Genomic DNA, 6,170 nt, shown 5'->3' with positions numbered 1-6,170 from the left:
TTTTCTATCCCTTTTGAGACCTGAGGCCTGCACGAGTCTAGGCCCAAACTCCTAAGGAAATACATTATTTATAGTAAGTAACAAGCTAGAAAATCAGTCTTGAAAACATAACTTTTCTTATAACCTCTGTTCCTACCCCACCCCCAATGTATAAAATGAGAAGAATATAGTGTATATGTTGGGTTGTTGTGAATATTAACACTGATAGGCAACAAAGCCACCTAGAAGAGGGCCTGACACATAATATGTCTTTAATAAATACCATGCTTATTATCTTATCAGAAGGGCAAGCAATCATTAAAATATGGTGATAAGCCAGAAATCTAGATAATTATTTAAAAGATACAAAAGGAGAGGAGAGAATTCCCAAGGTGCTCTTCACTGATGACTAATGGGAGAACACTTCATAGGAGGGCATGAGCTGTGAGGCCCAATGGGCCTTTGGGCACCAAATAGGGCCAGCAGCTTCCATATCCCTGGAGAAAGCAAAAGAAAACGGACTGCTTTGCTCTGAAAGGAGGAGAGCAAGCTATACCAAAAATTATTATTCTGGATGGTTCTAATGTCTTTTAACTTCTACTTTAGCAGGTCCATGTTGTCATTTGGGTTCTATCACGTTGAATGTGAATTATTTCTTATAGACTGGGCTTCACTACCTGAGTTATCTCAGGACTTGTGTCACCTCTCCCAGGGTGAAAGATATGCAAAGAATTACTCAAAGCCTATTTCTCAAGAGCAATGAGAGGCCAAAAGGGGTTAAACCCAGGGAAATTCCTTCAAGGGAAAAGGATCCCAGGAGTAACCCTGAGTCAGGTTTTCTCTCAGTTTTTATTGTGCAGGCAAGAAAGTTACAGGAAAAACACAGGTGGTTAATCAGTCGTAGTGAAAACATAAACAAACTGGCTACATGATAATTTTCATTAAAGCAGGTGTAACTTAAAAATAGTTCAAGCAATTTACCATTAAAAGGAGTCATAAAACTAAGATATGTGACATACAAGAGAAATGATGAGATAATTGTCATGGCAACACTTAGTTCCCTAAGAAACTTAAAGCAGCAGCTGAGGTTAATGTGTCCCCTGACCATTAATTAGTAGAGTAACCTTGAAGCTTTTAGCTCACATACTTTCCCATCATTTAGGTTTGGCTGCACCAAGGGCAAGTGCCCCCAAAGCAATCACTTTTGCTGTGCTTCAATTTTTTTTTTTATCTACAACAGAGACTTTAGTCCTGTGAAAGTTTTCTGTTTTTTCCCAATCTTAGCATTTCTATGTGTATTTCTGAAAAGTTGGGCTATTCCTTAAGCTACAGGGCTTTGGCCCTGCTAAAAACTAAGGACTGTGGTTCTACTATGCTACAACCTAAGCTAAGGGCTTTGGTCCTGCTAAAAACTAAAAACTTTGGTCCTACTAAGCTATAAGTTAAGCCCTGTGAAATACATGTGTGTTATTAATATCAGTATCCTCCACAGACTTGGACAAAAGATCTCTGCCTCACTCCCTCAAGTCCAGATTTAAATAGAAAAGTCTGTGTGGTCAGACAACTGCCATAGTCCCCCCAGTCTCCATTGGTTTATGTGCAAGAGCTAGATCAAATATTAATTTATGCTTTACTGGTCCATCGATTATTCAAGTCAAATCAACAAATATTATTGATTTTACAATTCTCTCTCTCCACTTATTTTAATATGTTTACGTTATATTATATTAATCTGTAGGTGAACTATACAAAATAGAAATGTGACAGGGCTCAAATTTCAAAAGAATGTTATAAGAATCTAAGGTCAAATTTTACCTAAACAATTATTAATTCCATAACCATTTGTGATATGACTACCCTATGCCAGGCGTTGTGCCAAGCTCTGAAGAATCTATGATGAAAAAGACACAGTGCCTACTTTAAGAAGCTCACCTTGTGAACTATGAGATATGTGGAAGCAAATGTAGTTGTCCTAATTGTCTTAATCAGTTTGGGCTGCTGTAACAAAGTACCAAAGACTGAGTGGCTTATAAACAACAGAAATTTATTTCTCACACTTTTGGAGGTTGGAAGTCTGAGATCAGGGTGCCAGAGTGGTCAGGTTCTGGTGAGGGCCCTCTTCTGGATTGCAGACTGCATCTTCTCATTTTATCCTTACATGCAAAAAAAAAAAAGGGCAGGAGAGCTCTCTGAGGTCTCTTTTATAAGGGCACTAATCCCATTTATCAGGATTCCACCCTCTCAACCTAATCACCTCCCAAAGGCCCCAGCTCCTAATACCATTACATTGAAAGTTAGGTTTTCAAGACAAAAATTTGGGGAGGACACAAACATTCAGCCTATTACATCAATTCAACATGCGGAGAGTTGTTGAATTGACTAAGTGGTTTCTTTTCCTCAAAAGAAGTGACATGTGATCTGAGCTTTAAAGTACAGGGAGAAGTTATGTGGGCATGCAAGGGTTGGAGAAGGCATTCCAGGAAGAAGCAATAGAAAGTTCAAAGGCTGTGAAGTGCAGGTGGTGGTCACTGGAGAAGTCAAGTGGCTGGAATAGGTAGGATTGTGTCATATTGAGACTTTTACATCATAGGCAAGACTTTAGACTTTATCTTATGGGCATCAAGAAGCCACGAAAAAGGAATGTGATGCTAGTAAGCTTCTCCTTAGTGTGACCTTGTTTTTCTGTTGTCTTTGCTGCAAGGTCATTTGCAAAGCCAAAAGTGATGCTAACCAACTCAGGTTCTCTGCTACAAAAGCAAACTGCCTGCTGAAAAGCTGTTTGCAAAGCCCTAGGAAATGATTTAGCCTTCCATACTTTAGAAAAAATCCTTTACTCCTTTTATGATTTTGGAGATATCAATATGGTCTGAGATGGCAGAGGGGACTGGGAAGCTGTTTCTCAAACCCAGGTTTAGAGAGTTCAGTTTATCTGTCACTTGTGAATCTAGATGTTTAGTTTTTCATTCTCTTTCTCCCAGAAAGCTTCAGCTCAAGCATGTTTTCGTGATTTCTACCTTTTGTTGCCTCTACTCCTTCATCTCAGTTACAGGAGAAACAGCTTAACCTTAGGACAGAATTTAAAGTATGTGCTGGCTGGCCCTCTCTGACTAGCCTAAATCACGGCATTTGTGTTTAGAAAAGGCTGGTGGCTGTGAGGAAGACAGACCAGAGGAGGGAGAAATGGAGGTTGCTCCCAAGGTCCCAACTGATGGTAATGAAGACCTGATGAGAGCAGAGGCTGCGGGGCCAGGCTGGACTTGAGAGCCAGCACTCTCAGGGAAAGATGGCCGCCCCACTCAGTCCAGGTGACTCTCAGGGAAGCATGGCCGCCCCACTCAGCCCAGGTGACTCTCAGGGAAGCATGGCCGCCCCACTCAGCCCAGGTGACTCTCAGGGAAAGATGGCCGCCCCACTCAGTCCAGGTGACTCTCAGGGAAGCATGGCCGCCCCACTCAGCCCAGGTGACTCTCAGGGAAAGATGGCTGCCCCACTTAGCTTGGGTCCTCCTTTCTTTATGGCCTCAGTCTTCCAGAATTTGTTCATACTCAGACACTCTGAGGTGAAAACAGTGGTAACATATTTTAAACAGATGAAGATCTTTTTGCCTCTTTAATATACCCCTTTAACATTTTTTAAACAAAACTGATTATATAAAACAGAGATTTCTCTTTAGTGAACAACTACAGAATTCTGAGGGCCAACTCTATGTGGTTAGAGATACACTTAATATTGATATTGCTGAAAGGGACAAATGGTTAACCATTTCAATGTGTTCAAGAATATCATGGGTTTTTTAAACCACCTTTGTCTGACTTGAAGACCCTCTATCTGTGGGGGAGGGAAGGAATCCAATTCCAGTGGTTTCTGGGCCTTCCCTCACCTCCCCAGGGTTTCATGAGTTCTGGAAGCTTTATGTGGCCCCAGGACAAACAAGCCTCTCCTCTCCTGTCCATCATAGTCACTGTGGCTCTCTTGACCCACACCTCTTTGCTTCTGTTCTATCTATTGCAAGAGGCTTATCTCTCTTCTCCCTTCTTCTCTTTATTCCACATTCAAACTGTAATCTGCCCACTGCTACAAAAAAGCAGTTACAGGGCCAGCCCGGTGGCGCACTGCTACAGTGTGCTGCTTGGGAGTGCGGCGGCGCTCCCGCTGAGGGTTCGGATCCCACATACAGACTGGCCGCTCACTGGCTGAGCAAGGGGTGCAACACCGAGGGTTGCGATCCCGTTGCCGGTCACGAAAAAAGACAAAAAGGAAAAAAAAAAAAAAGCATTTACACACTGGTATGCGCAGAAAGCTGCCTGGCTTGCTCTATTTAATTATATGATCAACATTTCCCTTATTTTTTCATCATTACTGAGAAAGCCCTCTACAAATGATAATTTCCTTTTCCCCTACTCAGACCAAAGGGAAGAAAAAGGAGATTAAATTCTACGTAGCTTATCAGATCTCTCTCTCTCTTTTTTTTTTTCCTAATAGAGACAGGAAAGATTTGAAAAGCTTATATAGTCCTACAGAGATAGTTTTAAAATTCCTCTCTACCTCCACAATATCTTCTTCATTTACCATCCTTTCTTCACCTTTACCCTGTTGTTGGAATGAGCAGGACTGAAGCCATGTTGGAAACTAAAACTGCCTGGGCTGCGGGAAAAATATTTAAAGGGACACAGTTGTTTTCTCCTCTTTTTTTCTGTCCCCTGACTTTCTTATCTTGCTTGCTACAAAGAAAAACAAGGTGGTTGAAAAGCTAATTAGTGCCTTGCAAAACTAACAGTTCTTTTTCGAGGCTTGCAGAATTCTGAGATGTGATCAAGATATGGAAGCTGACTCTGGGCACCAGCAAAGTCAGCCACAGCCCTGCAAAACTACACAGAGACTTTGCAAAGAAGCTGACTTCAAAATCCTGCGGGACCCTAGGATAACGTCAAAGATGAGAACAGAAACCACATGGAGACTTGGAGAGACTTTGCACCCAGCTCCTTGCATGGAGCCCCCATAGCTCCCATCCCCCTCTCTCCTGCTTTTCACTTCCTACATTCTGTTCCCTCAGTCCCCTCTTTAAAAACCCCTCAGTAAATCTGAGTGTTAAGATGGGCTAGTCTACCACCACCTCCTTCAGGTTACTGTCCTGAATAAAACTGGCTTCCTTTATCACCAACATTCGAGTTTTGAATCTTTTGTTTGTTTAGGTGGAGGGCAGCCAGACTTGGGTTTGGTAACACTGTTGTTTTAATTTACAGTATAATTAAGTTTGTAATTCAATCAACACATATTTATTGGATTTCTTTTTTGCTTGTACTCCTGAGCTGAGTACCCTATTTTCCTCCCAATTTCTAATTGAGAAATGCCAGCAGAGAACTTCATTCAGATGCCTCTGGATGTACAAGCACCTTCTTGCCTACAATGTTCCAATTGCTACTCTTACAAATGCTCTACTTAATGAAGAGGCCAATTGGAATAATTTAGACCAGAAACTAAACTAATGGTTTGAGAATCTGAAATATCATAGTTTCTCTCTCTCTCTCTCTCTCTCTCTCTCTATTGAATCTATCAAGCAAATAATTGCAAAATATCCACTTAGTGCTGTGTTTATACATTCTGAAGAAAACGTAATTAGCTTTATCTATAGTACATTCTGCTCTTGAAAACAAAGATTTAAAATTAAAAAACAAAGGAATTTTAAAAAATTGTTTTATTTAAATATATAATTTCATTTAACAATCAGGGCAACTCCAAAGCTAATGAATGAGACCATAATATGTATGTTACATTTAGTTCATTGTTGTTTTAAGAAACTTAAATATTTCTTAAATGGGGGGGCTCTTAAAAGGGAGAACCAATCAGCTGTGTTTTCATGCAAATAGAACTAAAATTAGAAATCATTCATAGATAAGTGACTATGAAAATCTATTCAAATTTATTCAGCCTTTCCTAATTAAAAAATGCATTTTGTATTGGGCTCAACATTCTGTTCTGGTAATGTAAGGGGGAGCATCATCTAAGGAGTTTACGTGGTAGTGACTTTGCTATAACCTCATAAACAATTTAATACTCCAGTATTAGTGGGTGCTTTAACTTCAAAGTCCTAGAGTTTTAAGGAGAGTGAGTAAAAAAATTTCAGGGTGTTCTTTTAATTACCTAACCATGACACTGAAACAAACTCTATTTTTCACATTAAAAACAATGAC

This window comes from Galeopterus variegatus, unplaced genomic scaffold, assembly GCF_000696425.1.
Source record: "Galeopterus variegatus unplaced genomic scaffold, G_variegatus-3.0.2 Scaffold7785, whole genome shotgun sequence".
Lineage (NCBI taxonomy): Eukaryota > Metazoa > Chordata > Mammalia > Dermoptera > Cynocephalidae > Galeopterus > Galeopterus variegatus.
The sequence above is the reverse complement of the archived record's forward strand: the minus strand, read 5'-3'. Positions refer to the sequence as shown.